This window comes from Eubalaena glacialis, chromosome 4 (genome assembly GCF_028564815.1).
Source record: "Eubalaena glacialis isolate mEubGla1 chromosome 4, mEubGla1.1.hap2.+ XY, whole genome shotgun sequence".
In the NCBI taxonomy this organism is placed as follows: Eukaryota; Metazoa; Chordata; class Mammalia; order Artiodactyla; family Balaenidae; genus Eubalaena; species Eubalaena glacialis.
This window is the reverse complement of record NC_083719.1, coordinates 144647655-144667056: the sequence shown is the minus strand read 5'-3', so window position 1 is coordinate 144667056 and position 19402 is coordinate 144647655. Positions and strand designations below refer to the sequence as shown.

General features: G+C 37.5%; 2 long non-coding RNA genes across 3 annotated transcripts in view; both read left to right on the top strand.

Moving 5' to 3' along the window:
• Window positions 1-19402, top strand: part of LOC133090130 (uncharacterized) — a 402534-nt gene that overhangs the window by 253218 nt on the left and 129914 nt on the right. The gene's annotated exons all lie outside the window — the stretch shown is intronic.
• LOC133090131 (uncharacterized) overlaps window positions 14416-19402 on the top strand; it is a 51403-nt gene continuing 46416 nt past the window's right edge. Inside the window, exons 1-2 of the long non-coding RNA XR_009700784.1 lie at window positions 14416-14472; window positions 17316-17366. This is a non-coding gene — a long non-coding RNA (uncharacterized LOC133090131). The remainder of the gene's footprint in view (window positions 14473-17315; window positions 17367-19402) is intronic.

The window sequence follows — 19402 nt, the reverse complement described above, 5'->3', positions numbered from 1 at the left end:
CCCGAGCAGGGATAGAACCTGTGCCCCCTGCAGTGGAAGTGCGGAGTCTTTTCTTTTCTTTTTTTTAATTGAAGTATAGTTAATTTACAATGTTGTACCAATCTCTGCTGTACAGCGAAGTGACTCAGTTATACACACATAGATATTCTTTTTAAATTTTCTTTTCCATTATGGTTTATCACGGGACATTGAATCTAGTTCCCTGTGCTATACAGTAGGACCTTGTTGCATCCATTCTAAATGTAATAGTTTGCATCTACCAACCCCAAACTTGCAGTCCATCTCTCTCCCGCCCTCCTCCCCCTTGGCAACCACAAATGAACCTATCTACAAGACAGAAACAGTCTCATAGAGATTTCCTTCATTTTTAACTCATTGTGTTTTGTGGTTGTTGTTGTTCCAGGTTTCCAAACAGGATACCACGTTAGTTGTCATTCATGTCTCCTCAGGCTGTTAAAGTTTCTCAGATTTTCCTTGTTTGTAATGTACTTAACCGTTTCAAGGAGTACTGGTCAGGTACTTTGTAGAAATCCCTCCATTGAGATTTGTCTGTTTTCCTCGTGATTAGCCTGGAGCATTGTGTTCTTGGGAGGAAGACCACAGAGGTAAAGTTTGATTCTCATCACATCCTATCAAGGGAACACACTATCAATACGAGTTATCACTGTTGATGTTTACCTTGATCTCCTGGCAGTCAATGTTTGCCAGATTTCTCCACTGTAAAGTTATTCTTTTTCCCTCTTTTTGTACTCTACTCTTTGGGAAAAAGCCACTATGAGCAGACTGTACTTAAGGAGTGGGGATTTGTGCTCCATGTCCTTGAGGGGGCAGTGTCTACAAACCTCTTTGGAATTCTTCTGAACGGGTTTGTCTGTTTTCCCTTATTTACATACTCAATCCTTTATTGATATCAGTATGGATTGATGAATATGCATTTTATACTTTGCGTTGTACTCCAATATTACTTTATTTTGTTGCTCAAATTGTTCCAGCTTTGACCAGTGGGAGCTCTTTCAGTTGGTCCTGTTCCTATTGACATACCCGCATCATTGTGTGTATGTGTGTGTGTATGTATGAGTGTTTTAACACTTGCTTTCTGGCACTACAAAGTGCTCCAGGCTCATCTTGTGTATATCCTGCCATATTCCTAGGATCAGCCGTTTCTCCAAAGGGCCCTGGTTCCTGTCATTGGAGAATGGTGTTGGAAACCAAGATCTGGGCGCTAGATACCCTGGGCTCTAGGCCCTCTCAGCTGATAGACCAAGGAAATATATGTGTGTGTATACACATATCTATAAATATTTATATGTTGTAACCATCTGTATCTCTATTAAGCTAAACATGAGTTCATATGATATTTCTGACTCTGAGCCATTACCATGTGGATTATTCTAGTCTTCTCCCCTTGATTATCTTTAGCTTCCCATTCCAACAGTGAGCAACCTGGTTCCTACCATCCATGATCTATTTACTTAATTTTTCAATTACAGTATAATTTCAGAATTGTTAGCTCATACCCATGTAGGAATCTTTCGATACTTTATCAACTGGAGTACTGTGCTTATGTACGGTTCCCTTTGCTGTTAGCATTACAAGTTCCACTCATTTCTAAAGTTACTTAAGTCAGCATCTTCTCCCCAATCCTCTTCAGTGAAGTTGTTTCATATATTTGCAATATTGTTGGATTCTTTTGTTACATACTGTATTCCATCCTGTGATCCCTGACCTCCTAAATGATTTTTTAAAGTTTGCATACATTAAGGTTCACACCTTTTCCTACTGTCTCTACAGTTTTGACTTTTCTAGAATGTCATATAGTTGGAATCATATCCTATGCATACTGGCTTCTTTCACTTAGAAATATGCATTTAAGATCCATCCATATCTTTTTATGTCTTGGTAGTTCATTCCTTATTATTGCTCAAATTGTATGGGTGAGATAACAAGTACAGTTTGCTGATTCATTCACCTGTGAAGGACATCTTGATTGCTTCCAGATTGGCAGTTAATGAATGAAGTTGCTATATACATTTATGTGCTGGTTTTGGTGTGAGGACATAAGTTTTCAAATCAGTAGCTTAAATACCTAGAAATGTGATTGCTGGATTGTATTGTTTGGCTATGTATAACCTTATGAGAAATTTGTAAGCTGTCTTACAAAGTGGCTAACCATTTTGCATTCCCATCAGCAATGAATGAGAGTTCCTATTGGCTGTAACTGGTTTTGTCAGATTTTTGCATTTTGGCCATTCCAATGGGTGTGTAGTGGTACCTCATTGTTTTAATTTGTGTTTTCCTAATGACAAATGATGTTGAGCATTTTTTCATATGCTTATGTACTTACATATCTTCTTTGGTGAGATGTATGTTCAGATCATTTGCTTTTTAAAAATTTGGGTTGTTTCTTATTGGTAATTTTAATAATTCCTTGTATATTTTGGATACAAGTCCTTTATGTGTCTTTTTTCCCAACACTTTAAATATTTCTTTTCACTCTCTTCTTGCTTGCATGATTTCTGTTGAGACGTCTGCTGTCATTCCTATTCTTGTTACCTCTAGAGGTGAGATATTTTTTCTCCTGTGGCTTCTTTTAAGATATTTCTCTCTGTCTCTGCTTTTCTGTAGCTTGAATATGAAATACCTAACTGTGGATTTTATATGTTTTGGTCATTTTTGTTTTTGTTTTTTGGATTTTTTGTTTTGTTTTGTTTTTATTTTGGTATTGATCCTGCTTCCTATTCTCTGAGCCTCCTGGATATGTGGTTTGGTATCTGTCATAAATTTTAGAAAATTCTTGGTTATTATTATTTCAAAAATATCTTCTTCTTTGTTGTCTTTGTTCTCCTTCTGGTATTCCAATTATGTGTATGTTACACCTTTTGTAATTGTCCCTTAGTTCTTGTATGTTCTATTGTTTTTTTCTTCTTTTTTCTCTCTTTGCACTATATATCAACCTATATTCAAGGTCACTAATTCTTTTCTTGGCTATGCTGAGTCTTTTTTTTTTTTTTTTTTTTTTATGCTGAGTCTTTTGATGTGCCCATTAAAAGCATTCTTCATTTCCACTCTTGTGTTTTTGATTTCTAGCATTTCCTTTTGATTCTTCCTTAGAGTTTTCATCTCTCTGCTTACATTACCCATCTTTTCTTACATGTACTCTATTTTTCCATTAAGCTGTTAATGTATTAATCATAGTTATTATAAATTCTCTGTCTGATAATTCCACCTGCTGTGTCATACTTGAGTCTGGCTTAGATGATTGCTTTGTCTCTTCACTCTTTTTTCTAGCTTTAGGCATGCTTGTAATATTTTGTGATAGCTATGGTATCAGGCAATAGAACCAAAGGTAAATGGGCCTTTGGTGGGAGGATTTATAGTAACCTGCCTAGGACTTGGGCTATATTTAATGATTGCTATAGTTATAGGTGCAAAAGACTTCATATTCCTCTGGGTCTTTGCTTTTGTCTTCTCTCTTGACTTTGAACTTTCCTGAGTATCCCTTCACAGAGAGAGTCTGTCTTATAGCTCTTTCAGTTGTAATCCAAGGTAATTATTCTGGAGTCTCTTTGGTGGTGTGGTAAGGTATGGGGAGGGGGAGCATTCTGTAATCTTCTAATTAAATTTCAGCCTCTGGTGACTCCCTGTCTTGGTCCCATGACCTTCACACTTGTTTTTCCAGTAGTATACATTTTACCCTCACTGTCCCTTATCTTTTTCCTTGGCTACAGCATTCCCAGTTTATCTCCTTGAAGCCTTGAGCCATGTTGACTATAATTTTTTTCCCCTTAGGTGAAACAGTAAGGTTACAGGGAGCTGGAATGGGAGGAATGCCCTTTCCCCAACTAGGATAAGAGTCTGGAAAAGTAATTTTCTTTGGAGAGAAGGCCTTTGTTATAAAGAAGACTTGGGGTGTATTTCATGTTGATTAATATTCCTCTTTCCTGCAAGAGCCAAGAGAGGATCTTTCTTAGATCTCCGCTGTGAACATCTGGTGGGATTGCTGGAGGTGAAGCCTTAAGACTGCGGCCTCAGGAGTTTCTTACTCTCATACTAGATCACTCACTCTCCAGCAATGTCCAAATTACCATTAGTAGTGGATTGAATTATGCCCCCTCCAAAAAGATATGCTCAAGTCCTTGAGGAATCCAGCTCCTGGTCAAAAACCTGCATGTGATTTTTCAGGCCCAAACATAGACAATTACAAAGGCTTTAGCTGCCATGCCTCACAAGGAAAATCTGACCTCCCCACACCAGACTTGGGGGTACACAGTCAATGAACTGAAGTCTCTTTAGGAAGCTGCAGTCAAGGACCATCCTTTTACAGATATCTGCATTCCTAGCCTAGGAGCCTGCATTCAAAAGCTTTTGTATTGGGGCTTTCCTCAGGAACACTTGCCAAAACCTCCTTACTCATGGGAGGGTACCTTGAAGACACTTTTTCTCTGCTCTGACAGTACTCAGTACTTTTCCATTACTAGCCTTTCCCCTCACTCGCCCTCTGGCCCACAGGTCCAAAAAACTGCAGGGGCTTTTGGTTGGGGGCTCTCTCAGCAGTGAGAAACCTCCCTATGTCTGTGCTTATCCATTTGGTTCTCCACAAGAACCATTCCATGGGGAAAACAGAACAGAGGGGAAGTCATTGCTTTCTCTAGTTTAGGCTCTTGCTTATACTATGGGGCAGTAAGTGATTAAAAACTCGACTGTTACTTTCATCTGGCTTGTTGTTTTACTTGGCTACTCCAAAACTTGGCAACTCAGCTCTCTCTAGCTCACCTCAGTTCTTGCTAACATCTGTAGTTGTGAATAAGACCACGTTTGGAATTAGGGTCTTCACAGATATAATCAAGTTAGGATGAGATCATACTGGATTAGAGTAGGCTATAAATCCAATGGCTGCTGTCTTTTTTTTTTAATTAATTCATTTATTTTTTAACATCTTTAGTGGAGTATAATTGCTTTACAATGATGTGTTAGTTTCTGCTTTATAACAAAGTGAATCAGCTATACATATACATATATGCCCATATCTCCTCCCTCTTGCATCTCCCTCCCACCCTCCCTATCCCACCCCCCTAGGTGGTCACAAAGCACTGAGCTGATCTCCCTGTGCTATGCGGCTGCTTCCCACTAGCTATCTATTTTACATTTGGTAGTATATATAAGTCCACGCCACTCTCTCACTTCATCCCAGCTTACCATTTCCCCTCCCCATGTCCTCAAGTCCATTCTCTACATTTGCGTCTTTATTCCTGTCCTGCCCCTAGGTTCTTCAGAACCTTTTTTTTTTTTTAAGATTCCATATATATGTGTTAGCATACGGTATTTGTTTTTCACTTTCTGACTTACTTCACTCTGTACGACATACTCTAGGTCCATCCACTTCAATACAAATAACTCAATTTTGTTTCTTTTTATGGCTGAGTAATATTCCATTGTATATATGTGCCACATCTTCCTTATCCATTCATCTGTCGATGGACACTTAGGTTGCTTCCATGTCCTGGCTATTGTAAATAGAGCTGCGATGAACATTGTGGTATATGACTCTTTTTGAATTATGGTTTTCTCAGGGTATATGTCCAGTAGTAGGATTGCTGGGTTGTGTGGTAGTTCTATTTTTAGTTTTTTAAGGAACCTCCATACTGTTCTCCATAGTGGCTGTATCAATTTACATTCCCACCAACTGTGCAAGAGGGTTCCCTTTTCTCAACATGCTCTCCAACATTTATTGTTTGTAGATTTTTTGATGATGGCCATTCTGACTGGTGTGAGGTGATATCTCATTTTAGTTTTGATTTGCACTTCTCTATTGATTAGTGATGTTGAGTATTCTTTCATGTGTTTATTGGCAATCTGTATATCTTCTTTGGAGAAATGTCTATTCAGGTCTTCTTCCCATATTTGGATTGGGTTGTTTGTTTTTTTGATATCAAGCTGCATGAGCTGCTTGTAAATTTTGGAGATTAATCCTTTGTCAGTTGCTTCATTTGATAATATTTTCTCCCATTCTAAGGGCTATCTTTTCATCTTGTTTATGGTTTCCTTTGCTGTGCAGAAGCTTTTAAGTTTCAATAGGTCCCATTTGTTTACTTTTGTTTTTATTTCCATTTCTCTAGGAGGTGGGTCAAAAAGGATCTTGCTGTGATTTATGTCATAGAGTGTTCTGCCTATGTTTTCCTCTAAGAGTTTGATAGTGTCTGGCCTTACACTTAGGTCTTTAATCCATTTTGAGTTTATTTTTGTGTATGGTGTTAGGGAGTGTTCTAATTTCATACTTTTACATGTAGCTGTCCAGTTTTCCCAGCACCACTTATTGAAGAGGCTGTCTTTTCTCCACTGTATATTCTTGCATCCTTTATCAAAAATAAGGTGACCATATGTGCGTGGGTTTATCGCTGGGCTTTCTATCCTCTTCCATTGATCTATATTTCTGTTTTTGTGTCAGTACCATACTGTCTTGAAAACTGTAGCTTTGTAGTATAGTCTGAAGGCCGGGCGCCTGATTCCTCCAGCTCCGTTTTTCTTTCTCAAGATTGCTTTGGCTATTCAGGGTCTTTTGTGTTTCCATACAAATTGTGAAATTTTTTGTTCTAGTTCTGTGAAAAATGCCATTGATAGTTTCATAGGGACTGCATTGAATCTGTATATTGCTTTGGGTAGTAGAGTCATTTTCACAATGTTGATTCTTCCAATCCAAGAACATGGTATATCTCTCCATCTGTTAGTTTCATCTTTAATTTCTTTCATCAGTGTCTTATAGTTTTCTGCATGCAGGTCTTTTGTCTCCTTAGGTAGGTTTATTCCTAGGTATTTTATTCTTTTTGTTGCAGTGGTAAATGGGAGTGTTTCCTTAATTTCTCTTTCCTATTTTTCATCATTAGTGTATAGGAATGCAAGAGATTTCTGTGCATTAATTTTATATCCTGCTACTTTACCAAATTCATTGATTAGCTCTAGTAGTTTTTTGGTAGCATCTTTAGGATTCTCTATGTATAGTATCATGTCATCTGCAAAGAGTGACAGCTTTACTTCTTCTTTTCTGATTTGGATTCCTTTTATTCCTTTTACTTCTCTGATTGCTGTGGCTAAAACTTCCAAAACTATGTTGAATATAATGGTGAGAGTGTTCAACCTTGTCTTGTTCCTGATCTTAGTGGAAATGCTTTCAGTATTTCACCATTGAGAAAGATGTTGGCTGTGGGTTTGTCATATATGGCCTTTATTATGTTGAGGTAAGTTCCCTCTATGCCTACTTTCTGGAGGGTTTTTATCATAAATGGGTGTTGAATTTTGTTGAAAGCTTTCTCTGCATCTATTGAGATGATCATATGGTTTTTATCCTTCAGTTTGTTAATATGGTATATCACATTGATTGATTTGCATATATTGAAGAATCCTTGCATTCCTGGGATAAACCCCACTTGATCATGGTGTATGATCCTTTTAATGTGCTGTTGGATTCTGTTTGCTAGTATTTTGTTGAGGATTTTTGCATCTCTGTTCATCAGTGATATTGACCTCTAGTTTTCTTTCTTTGTGACCTCTTTGTCTGGTTTTGGTATCAGGGTGATGGTGGCCTTGTTGAATGAGTTTGGGAGCGTTCCTCCCTCTGCTATATTTTGGAAGAGTTTGAGAAGGATAGGTGTTAGCTCTTCTCTAAATGTGTGATAGAATTCGCCTGTGAAGCCATCTGGTCCTGGGGTTTTGTTTGTTGGAAGATTTTAAATCACAGTCTCAACTTCAGTGCTTGTGATTGGTCTGTTTATATTTTCTATTTCTTCCTGGTTCAGTCTCAGAAGGTTGTGCTTTTCTAAGAATATGTCCATTTCTTCCAGGTTGTCCATTTTATTGGTATATAGTTGCTTGTAGTAATCTCTCATGATCCTTTGTATTTCTGCAGTGTCAGTTGTTACTTTTCCTTTTTCATTTGTAATTCTATTGATTTGAGTCTTCTCTCTTTTTTTCTTGATGAGTCTGGCTAATGGTTTATCATTTTTTTTTAATCTTCTCAAAGAACCAGCTTTTAGTTTTATTGATCTTTGCTACTGTTTCCTTCATTTCTTTTTCATTTGTTTCTGATCTGATCTTTATGATTTCTTTCCTTCTGCTAACTTTGGGGGGTTTTTTGTTGTTCTTCTTCTTTCTCTAATTGATTTAGGTGTAAGGTTAGGTTGTTTATTTGAGATTTTTCTTTTTTCTTGAGGTAGGATTATATCGCTACAAACTTCCCTCTTAGAACTGCTTTTGCTGCATCCCATACGTTTTGGGTCATCGTGTGTTCATTGTCATTTGTTTCTAGGTTGTTTTTGATTTCCTCTTTGATTTCTTCAGTGATCTCTTGCTTATTTAGTAGCATATTGTTTAGCCTCCATGTGTTTGTATTTCTTACAGATTTTTTCCAGTAATTGATATCCAGTATCATAGTGTTGTGGTCGGAAAAGATACTTGATACAATTTCAATTTTCTTATATTTACCAAAGCTTGATTTGTGACCCAAGATATGATCTATCATGGAGAATATTCCATGATCACTTTAGAAGAAAGTGTATTCTGTTGTTTTTGGATGGAATGTCCTATAAATATCAATTAAGTCCATCTTGTTTACTGTATCACTTAAAGCTTGTGTTTCCTTATTTATTTTCATTTTGGATGATCTGTCCATTGGTGTAAGTGGGGTGTTAAAGTCCCCTACTATGATTGTGTTACTGTCGATTTCCCCTTTTATGGCTGTTAGCATTTGCCTTATGCATTGAGGCACTCCTGTATTGGGTGCATAAATATTTACAATTGTTATATCTTCTTCTTGGATTGATCCCTTGATCATTATGTAGTGTCCTTCTTTGCCTCTTATAATAGTCTTTGTTTTAAAGTGTATTTTGTCTTATATGAGAATTGCTACTCCAGCTTTCTTTTGATTTCCATTTGCATGGAGTATCTTTTTCCATCCCCTCACTTTCAGTCTGTATGTGTCCCTAGGTCTGAAGTGGGTCTCTTGTAGACAGCATATATACAGGTGTTGTTTTTGTATCCATTCAGCCAGTCTGTGTCTTTTGGTTGGAGCATTTAATCCATTTACATTTAAGGTAATTATCGATATGCATGTTCCTCTTACCGTTTTCTTAATTGTTTTGGGTTCGTTAATGTAGATGTTTTCCTTCTCTTTTGTTTCCTGCCTAGAGAAGTTCCTTTAGCATTTGTTGTAAAACTGGTTTGGTGGTGCTGAATCCTCTTAGCTTTTGCTCATCTGTAAAGGTTTTAATTTCTCTGTCAAACCTGAATGAGATCCTTGCTGGGTAGAGTAATCTTGGTTGTAGGTTTTCCCCTTTCATCACTTTAAATATCACTCCCTTCTGGCTTGCAGGGTTTCTGCTGAAAGATCAGCTGTTAACCTTATTGGGATTCCCTTGTATGTTATTTGTTGTTTTTCCCTTCCTGCTTTTAATATTTTTTCTTTGTATTTCATTTTTGATAGCTTGATTAATATGTGTCTTGGTGTGTTTCTCCTTGGATTTATCCTGTATGGTGCTCTCTGTGCTTCCTGGTCTTGATTAACTATTTCCTTTCCCATATTGGGGAAGTTTTCAACTATAATGTCTTCAAATATTTTCGGCTGCTGTCTTTTTAGAAGAAAGGAGAGGTGGATCTGACACACAGATACACCCAGAAGGAAGACAGCTGGAAAGCTGAATCGAATTTAGTGATGTCACTACAAGCCAAAAAAAAAAGAAAGAAAGAAAGAAAAAAAAAAAGCCAAGGATTGTCAGCAACCACTAAACCACTAGAAGGTTGGAAGAGAAAGAGAAAAAATCTTACCCAGAATTTTCTGAGGAAATATGTCGCAGCTGATACATTGAATTGGCACCTTAGATTTCTAGCCTCCAGAAATGTGATAGAATAAGTTTCTTTTGTTTTATGCTACCAGTTTGTGATAATTTTTTTACAGCAACCCTAGGAATCTAGTACTAGCAAGTGGAATGCTTCTGTAACAAATATCTAAAAATACGGAAGTGGCTTTGGATGGGTAATGCGAGAGGGTGGAAGAATTTTGAAGCACCTGGTAGAAAAATCCTAGCTTGCCTTGAAGAGACTATTAATGGAAATATGGATGTTAAAGGTGTTTCTACTGAGTTCTCAGATGGAAATAAGGAAAATGTTATCGGAAACTGGAGGAAAAGTAATATTTGTTATTAAGTAGCAGGAAACTTGGCTGAATTGTGTTCTACTGTTGGGTGGAAAATAGAACTTGTAAGCAATGAACTAGGGTATTTTAGCTGAGGATATTTCTACACAAAGTATTGAAGGCATGGCCTGTTCACCTTGCTGATTATAGTAATATGTGAGAGGAAAAAGATAAGTTGAGGAGGGAATTATTAAGCAAAAAGAAACCATAACTTGGTGATTTAGAGAAATCTCAGCCTATTTATATTGCAAGAGATGCTAAAACATGTTCTAGAGGGAGTGCCAGGTGTGTAGCTGGGCAACCTTGTGCTGGTGAGATTAGGCATGTGATTCATGGATCACATAATGGTTGATTGCAACCATCTCAGCAGAAGCCAGGAATAGAGGTTTAGTTATCTAGGCAGGACCTGTGGAGGATTCTCATGTCTATGATGTGGATCTTCTTGAAATACTCAGAAGACCCACAAAGGTTTTGAGAATGTTATGCCACCTAAAACACTGCCAGTTTGGATTGAAGGGACAAAGATGGGATAAAATGATGGAAGACTATCAGGCTTCTGGGATTCTACAGGCAGGGAGTGAGCCAATCAAGCTATTCAGTTGCAAACATGTGCTGTCCTTCAAGAAAAGAAAAGAATGACTCAAATGACAAAGCTATCAGCTGAGAGGGAAGGGATACCAGTGCAAGGGCAGCAGAGGAGGGGGCCTTGCAATTGGCAGTGAGCAGAGGGGACAAAGCATAGAGCCACAGAAGATTGTTTTCAGGCCTTGGAACTTGATGGAATTTGCCCTCCTGGGTTTTAGACTTGGGACCAATGACCTTTTATTCTTTCCAATTTCTCTATTTTGGAATAGGAATGCCTACCTTATGCCTGTCCCACTATTGTATTTTGGAAGCAGATAACTTATTTTTAGTTTCACATGGCCACAGATGGAGAGGAATTTTGCCCCAGGAGGGATTATAGGCAGAGTCTCAACCCTACCTAATTTAGATGATTTAGGTGAGATTTGAGATTTTTTGAGTTGATGATATTTAGATGAGATTTTGGACTTAGATGTAAGGCTGAAATGGATTGAGACTTCCAGGGATGTTGGGATAGGTTAAATGTATTTTGCACATGGGAAAGATATGAATTTTGGGGTCCAGAGGGTAATCTGTGGTGGGTTGAATTGTTTCCCTCCAAAAAGATAGGTTTAAGTCCTAACCCCAGTACCTGTGAAAGTGATCTTATTTGGAAATAGGGTCTTTGCAGATGTAATCAAGTTCAGCTGAGGTTTTACTGGATTAGGATGGGCCTTAAATCCAATAACTGATGTCCTTATAAGAGAAAGGAGAGGGAGATTTCTGATTATAGTAAAATGTGAGAGAATAGAGATAAATTGAGGCAGGAATTGCTAAGTAAAAGGAACCAGAACTTGATGATTTGGAAAATAATCTCAGCTTATCTATATTGCATAGAGAGGCAACACATAGAGGGAATACACAGAGACATGCAGAGAAAAAGCAGCCATGTTAAGACAGAGGATAAAATTGGAATGATGCAGCTGCAAGCAAAGGAATGTCAGGATTTGCTGTCAACCACCAGAAAGAAGGATGGAGCAAGAAAAGATCCTTCCCTGGAGCTCTCAAAGGGAGGATAGCCCTATCCACACCTTGATTTTAGACATTTAGCCTCCAGAACTGTAAGAGAATGAATTTCTCCTGTTTTAAACTACCAAGTTTGTGGTAATTTGTTACAGCAGCCCTAGGAAATCATACATGATTTAAATTTATAGCACAGAGCCGATCGTTGACTTTGTCTCTCCAGATTAGTCTATCTCTTGAGATTTCAGGCTGGTGGTTTACTCTGCAAACTCAGTTCTTTGAATAGTCCAAGAAAAGTCATTTATTTTCAGTTTGTCCATATGTCCACTTTTTTTTTTTTTATAAGGATGGGAATGATGACTGCCAAACTCTTTACATGTCAGAGCTGAACCTGAAGGTGTCCCTATTAAGTTACTTTTGATCTATTCTCCTCTTTTTACCCTGTTTAACATTCCTTTCTACCTTTTGACAAATATTGTTATAAGTTGTTTGTTTACTGTGAGACCTCTATCATGGAATACTCTCTTACCCTTTCCACTTTTCACCATATTATATTTATTCTTCAAAGCTTAGGTCAGAATGTCAGCTACTCCATGAAATCTCAGGTTTACCTTCTCTGTTTAGTTAGAACAAATCTTTCCATCATCTTTGTTTGTGAAGCACTTTGAACATTCCTTGATTATAGTGCTCATCAAATTATATTATAGATATGTCTTCATTCAAAAATGAATATCCTTAGCATCTTTTTCCTATTTTATATTCTTATCTCAATTATAGCTGGACAATTATTTTTTAATTTGTTGTTTAATATTTGTTTTTACTTTAGAATATTTTCATAAGTGAAAGAGATGTGTTTTTATTGTTCAACACTTTATTCACTTATTGGGCAAATATTTTTGAGTGTTTACTAAGTGCCAGGCATCAGACAAGGAACTAGGGGTATCAGTAATAAGAAAAATGTGTTCCCAGCCCTCTTACATCGAGCAGTGGAGGAAAATACACACACGCACACACATATAATGATTATATAAATAGTAATAAAAACCATGAAAGAAAGAAATGGGATGTTGGAATTAAGACTCATTGTATGTGTTAGGGGGTAGTCAGGGTAGACTCTTCTTCAGAGATGACATTTAGATTAAGATCTGAATATGACAAGGGAACAAGATATCAGAGGAGAGTAGAATTGTGTCCAGCTTCCTAGACTGAGAAGTCCTATGTGTGGCCATAAGGTAGAAAAGAATTTGAATTTTTTTATACTGTGAACTCTTGAGTCAACAACTCTACCCTCTATCTTTGTGTTTATACATATAACAACACATAGTAGGAGAGGCTGCCTCGAGGGAAGGAAGAGGGGTTGATTGTTAGTTGCCTAGTAGCTGTCAAACACTGGACTCACATGTTACTTAATTTAATTCTACAACAGTCTTGAAAGGTATAATCATTTCTAAAGTAGAAGAGGAAACAGAGTCTCAGGAGAGCCAGGTGTCTAATCCGAGGCCATAGAACCAGTAAGTGGGAGAAGCAGGATACGAACCCAGCAGTATATATTACCAAATTTCTTATCCTATTCACCACATTATGTTGCTTCCTAACAACAAATGACTGTTGAGTAATGAATAAATTAAGGCTGGAAAACCTGCTGAATATGGGCATTTAAATCACCATTATACTATAGCAGATGTAGAATTTTACCTTAAAGATCGTTGATTGGATATTTTGTTATCTAAATTTTATGTGAACGTATTATTCTATCTTGGTTTTGTAATACTCTGCTTATTGCTATGACAACCATTTGTAATGAACGAGTGTTTATCAAGCTTATGGTGGTCAGAAGCTCAGGTTTTCCATCTGGATATTTATATCTTAGAAGCAGGAGTGAGACTGTCAACCAGTGGACAACCATTAAGCAGTGGGGTTTATAACCTAAGCCAATATAGGAATGTACAGCATTCAATGAACAAAACAACATGTGTTTGGGGAAAAGTTTGGAGACATTTTATACTCAGTAGATTCTAAAATGTAAGACCCTTTGTACCTATAGCCTCTGCAGCTGAGTGCCTTCTGTTCACCAGCATGGAAAATTATGTTTCATAGTAAGTGATGGCAGAAGCATCTGTTTCTGTCATTTCGACTGCACATCAACTTCATTTCACATATGCAGATGATGTAAGCTGTTAAAAAAAGAGCAGTGTAATTGACTTTGCATTAAGGATTGTAAAATTTGTTATTCTCCTAGACCTTGATTTAACCTGTGGGTAAGCTTTGAGTGCAATTCATGGCCAGAGACTTGGGAATATTTGATCACTTTAGGGAAGGCCAAAGCCAGGTTACAGGTGTATAGAAAGATGGCAACTATAGTTTTGATGTCAAATGGGGGAGATGATTAATTTAGTGGACAGAGCCATGAGACAGGATCAGAAAATCTGGTTCCAAGTATTAGTACACCCTGAACAGTTGTGTGACCCTGGGCAAGCTGCTTTTATTCCTCACAGAGTGAGAGGTGTGAAGGGCTTAACTACCTAGTGCAGGGCATCCCAGTTAGTGAAAAGTTGCCTACTGATGACATGTGTGATGATTTTAAGTAGTATAATGGCATGGCATTTAATTACTTTGAATCTCATAAGTAAACACGGTTTTCTCTTTTTTTTAGTTTTCTCTTGATTGTTTTGATTTACTCAGGAGGAGAAACTCTCAGTTTGGTCCTGGTGAGTTCTTATCACTTCTCCAATACCTTGTCATCTTTTTTAACAGAGGAAGGTCCACATGCAGAGTCTTTGACTAGAATAATAGCTAACTGAAATGCCATAAATACTATTTTGTTTTCAATATATCCATTTTCAGATTACCTTCTATGTGTCAAATGCTACTGCTAATTAGTTATTTTCATTTTCTAATTTAAATGAAAAAAATTTTCATTGAAAATATAGCCATGTAAGTAACAAAGACGTTCAATTTAAATAAAACAATGTCAATAAACAGTTGTAAAGGTGGTTTATAAGCACGGTAATTATCATTCATTCATTCAACAAGTATTGAGTATCCACTAGTGCCAGTCTGTGTTCTAGACATTGGAGGATATAGTGATAGGATAGATACTTTCCCCTTTAGCAACTATACAACTTAGAAGGAAAAACAAATAATAAAAAAATGAATGAGTATAAAAAATATCATATTGTAATAAATTCTATGAAAACAAGTAAGTGGGCTAAGGGATAGAGAGTGAAAGTTTGTGTGTGTGTGCTATTTTAGATAAAAGACACTCGGGAAGGAACTTTTTGAAGAGGACTGGGATAAATTGAGATAGCAATATTTGCAAAGGTCTTAGAGAAGGTGATTATAGGTAGAAGAAGCAACAGCTATAAAGACCTAGGGCAGAATAAGCTTGGTGGGCTGGAGAGACAGCAAGAAAGCCGCATGGCTAGACAGGAGTGAATATGGCAGAAAATGTAGAGAGATGAAGCAAAGAAAGAGGAAGAGTGATATCATGCAAGGCCTTGTTGGCCATGGTAAGCAGTTTGCATTTTATTCTGAGTGTGATTGGGAAGTCATTGGCGATCTTTGAGTCAGGGTGTGCTGATATCTACTTTGTTCAAGAAAAGTTCTTCCTGACAATTGTTAAAGATGATAAGAAAGGCTTTATTCGAGAGGAGACTTCTGTAAGGGGGATTTTGCAGTGGGGGAGAGAGATGGGGCTCAAATCCCGAAACAATATGGACAAGTATGGATGTGTAGCCAAGGAGCTGGGCGTGGGGGTCAGTAGATAGAAAATTCCTAAGAGGAAACATCAGGGGTAAAGGGTGTTCTGGCCAAACTGCTTTGACAGGATTCTTGCTGAAGGCTGGCCAGAGTGGTAAGATATCAAGGGTCATCAGAACCAAAGGTGGGGGGTGAGGAATTTGATTAGATATTGAGGGTGGGAGGGTCTCACTGAACTGATCCAGCAGGTTTCTTGCTAAAACTGGACTTAGCAGGCCAAGGACAGAGCCTAAGTTTGGGGCCTAGTGGAGAAGAGGGGTGGGAGGAGCTGACTCAAGTCTGGTCAAGGAGAGAGTCCTTGTGAGCTTTATAATTCAGAAATGGCACTTTGGAAGTTTTAAGGAGAACTGGATGTGGTGGGACACCTACTGAAGCGAGGAGGTGAACAGGAAGTGATTGCAGTTTTCTAGGTGAGAGGTGGTGGTGGCTTGGACTCAGGGGTGCTAAGCACAGTTTTGCAGGATGACGATCAAGTAGGGGCTGAAATACAGCTAGAGCTCTGCTCTCCAAGCCTTGCGCCCTAGCAAGGGTTGTTTTCACCTAGAGGAAGGAGAGCCTTTTCCAATCATTGCCAAGTTCATCTGTTGCCAAGCCATGTGATCACAGGAGGGGCATATTTTTTCTAAATCTCACAGATGCCCCATTTTCTCATCCAATGATATTCCTGCCCCAAGTGGGTACCTTTAAAAATTTTGTACAATGACAATTTTAGGCCAGTAGCGTCCTTGCTTCTACTAGGGTTGTGATGATGGAGGTGGTGAGAAGAGAATGAAATCAGGATAAGTGTCAGAAGTTTAATCAATAGGATTTGCTAATAGGTAAGATGTGTGGGTTGGGGAAAAGAGAGAAGTCAAGAAAGTCTCCAATGCTTTTGACCTTGTTGATGGAAGGAGAGGTATTGCCACTTACTGAGATGGGGAAGTGTAAGGGAAGAGAAAACTTGGAGATTTTAAAGAGAGCAAGTTTTGTTAAAGGGTTTTATCTTGGACATGTTAAAAGTGACATGCCTATTAGACATCCAAGTGGTGATGTTTTAATAAGCAGTGTATATGAATCTGGAGTGTAAATGAAAGGTTACAAATGGATATAGGTTTGAGCGTATATGTGTAGATGATATTAAAGTTAAATGTGTGTCTAGTGAATTAATGTATGTTGAAAAGAGAAATGGGCTGAGGATAGAGCCTTGGTAGGTAAGAGGTAGGAGAAGGTGAGGTAAGAGAAAAACTCAGAGTAGTGTGGTATTCTAGAAGGCAGGCTAAGCATGTTTTTCAAGAAGGACTTTTCTCTCTCAAGAGAGATATAGGTGAGGGAGATTGAGGTACAATCTTCTAGCTGCAAAATAAATGAGTCACTGGTGTGAAATGTACAGTGTGGGGAATATAGTCAATAATTATGTGATGTCTTTGCATGGTGACATGGTAACTAGACTTATCATGACGATCATTTTGAAATGTACAAAAATATCGAGTCACTATGTTGTGTAATAGGAACTAACATAATGTTGTAGGTCAATTATACTTCAAAAACAAGTACACAAACAAAATGCATAATAGAAAAAGAGATCAGATTTGTGGTTACAAGAGGCGAGGGGCCAGGGAGGGGGAATTCTATAAAAGTGGTCAAAAGATACAAACTTTCAGTTATAAGGTAAATAAGTACTAGGGATGTAATGTGCAACATGATAAATAAAATTAACATTGCTGTATGTTATATATGAAAATTGTTGAGAGTAAATACTGAGTTCTCATCACAAGGAAATTTCTTTTTTACTTCTTTTGTTTTGTATCTGTAGGAGATGGTGGATGTTCACTAAGCTTACTGCGGTACCCATTTCATGATGTATGTAAGTCAAATCATTATGCTGTACACCTTAAACTTATACAGTGCTGTATATCAGTTATAGCTCAATAAAACTGGAAGAAAAAAACCCCAAACAAACAAAAAAGGATAGAGTGATCTGTAATTTTAAATGCTGCTAATAGATTCAGTCAAATGAGAACTAAGAATTGATCACTGGATTGGCAAAATGGAGATAATTTGTTACCTTAACAAACATCGTTTACTAGTGTGCAAAAAGCAAAGTATCTGATTAGAATGGGTTGAGGAAAAAATGAAAGTGAAAAAAAAAAGAATGGAATAACATTTTTGAGCAGCCTTGCCATAAAGGGCATCAGAAAAATGGAGTGGTTGGTGGAAGGCAGTGAGGGGTCTGGGTGATGGTGATATCACTATTTATATGCTGATGGGAATAATTCAGTGGGTGAATCATGAAGATGGGCAGGAAATGAGTTTTGAGGGATTTTTTCCCCCTATTTTACTATTCCTATATTTGTAGATAGAGATCTTGCAATCCAGGAGGTTAAATGAGTTATCCAAAATCACACTACAAGCTAGTAGGCTAAGCTTGCAGATTTCTAGTTCAGAACTACCCTCGCCACCCACATTGCTTGAGTGTGTGTAATCTCTGGGCCAGGGTACTTGGGAAGGTATATAAAATTCAACTTATCTATTTTCATATTTTCTTTAAGAATTTCAAAGAGGGAAAAATTTCAGAAAACAAGTAATAAATCATACCAAAATGTTGAATAGCTGAAATTTTGGTATAGACATTAATTTTAGTAGCCATACAAGGAAAGAATAGTGATGACTGAGTCATTGGTGGAAAGTATTTTGGGTAAAAAGAAAAACATAAAAGGTAGACATTCAAGAATGATTCTAGTATCTTCACAAGGCAGTCACGTATGCAAATTTGATTAGAACCATGACAAGGGATGGGTAGCAACTGAAAATGAAGTTGGTAGAGAAGATGATTTCAACCTGTTATTCAAGGATGCTAAGGACCTGGGAGAAGTTTTAGCTAATTGTGGTAGAAAATGGGGAGTTACTGAAGATTTCTCAGGGGAGGAGTTGGATGACCTCACACTAATTTTATTTGTGGGAAGGGATGGGAGAATCCCTAAAAATCTGAAGGTTTCTAAGTCAGAGCGGGATATGGAGGTGCTAGCAGTAGGAATTAGTGAAGGAGAAAAAGGTCATAGGAGATGTTCAGTTCAGTTTGAATTATGGTCAAATATACAACAAGAAATGGACAAGAGACATTTGGAATCACAAGCTCGGCGCTCAGATAAACAGGAGGAATTAAAGTTAGAATTTTATGAGGCTATCACATAAAGTTGTGTTGAATCTATAATTATATAGTACAAGAGTTCTTTTGGGTAATGGAAGAATGGGGACTCAAGACAGAGTTGTTGAGAATATTCACACTCTAATTTCTTTAAGCTTCTATTGCGCCTACTCTGAACTGTGGTTAATATTACCCACCCCACCTACCATATTCACAGTTGTTGTGAGGCTTTTGAGAAATGAGAGATGTGAACATTCTATGAAAAAATGTGGTGTTATTTCAGATGTAGTGTGAAATTGCAATGACAAATGATATAAACATGATCAAATAGGATAGCATTTCAAGTTATCTAAAAAATAATGAGATTGAGAAAAGGTGCAATTATGTATCCGTAAAAGTGGCTTTAATATGCTTAGTTGAGACTGGCTGTTGGATCTTCCTGTACATATGAGTTCCCAACTTTCAATTCCAAACTTGAGTTTGAAAATGTAAAACAACTGTTAAAGAAGAACATTAAAAAAAAAAAATTCAAATTGAGAGAAAGCAAGTTGTGTAACTGTTGTTTTAAAGAAGCAGCTGGTAGCATGTGTCAGGACAATTTGCAGCTATTATCACCTCTTTAAGATACTGAGAAAATTGAATTGCTGACTAATGTAGTTGTGGGTGAAGGTCACCTTTCAAGAACCCAGTGACTGCAGTATGATCCTACTTTAAAAATCCATCTTACAAAGTTTCATTTGGGAAAGAGCTTTCCT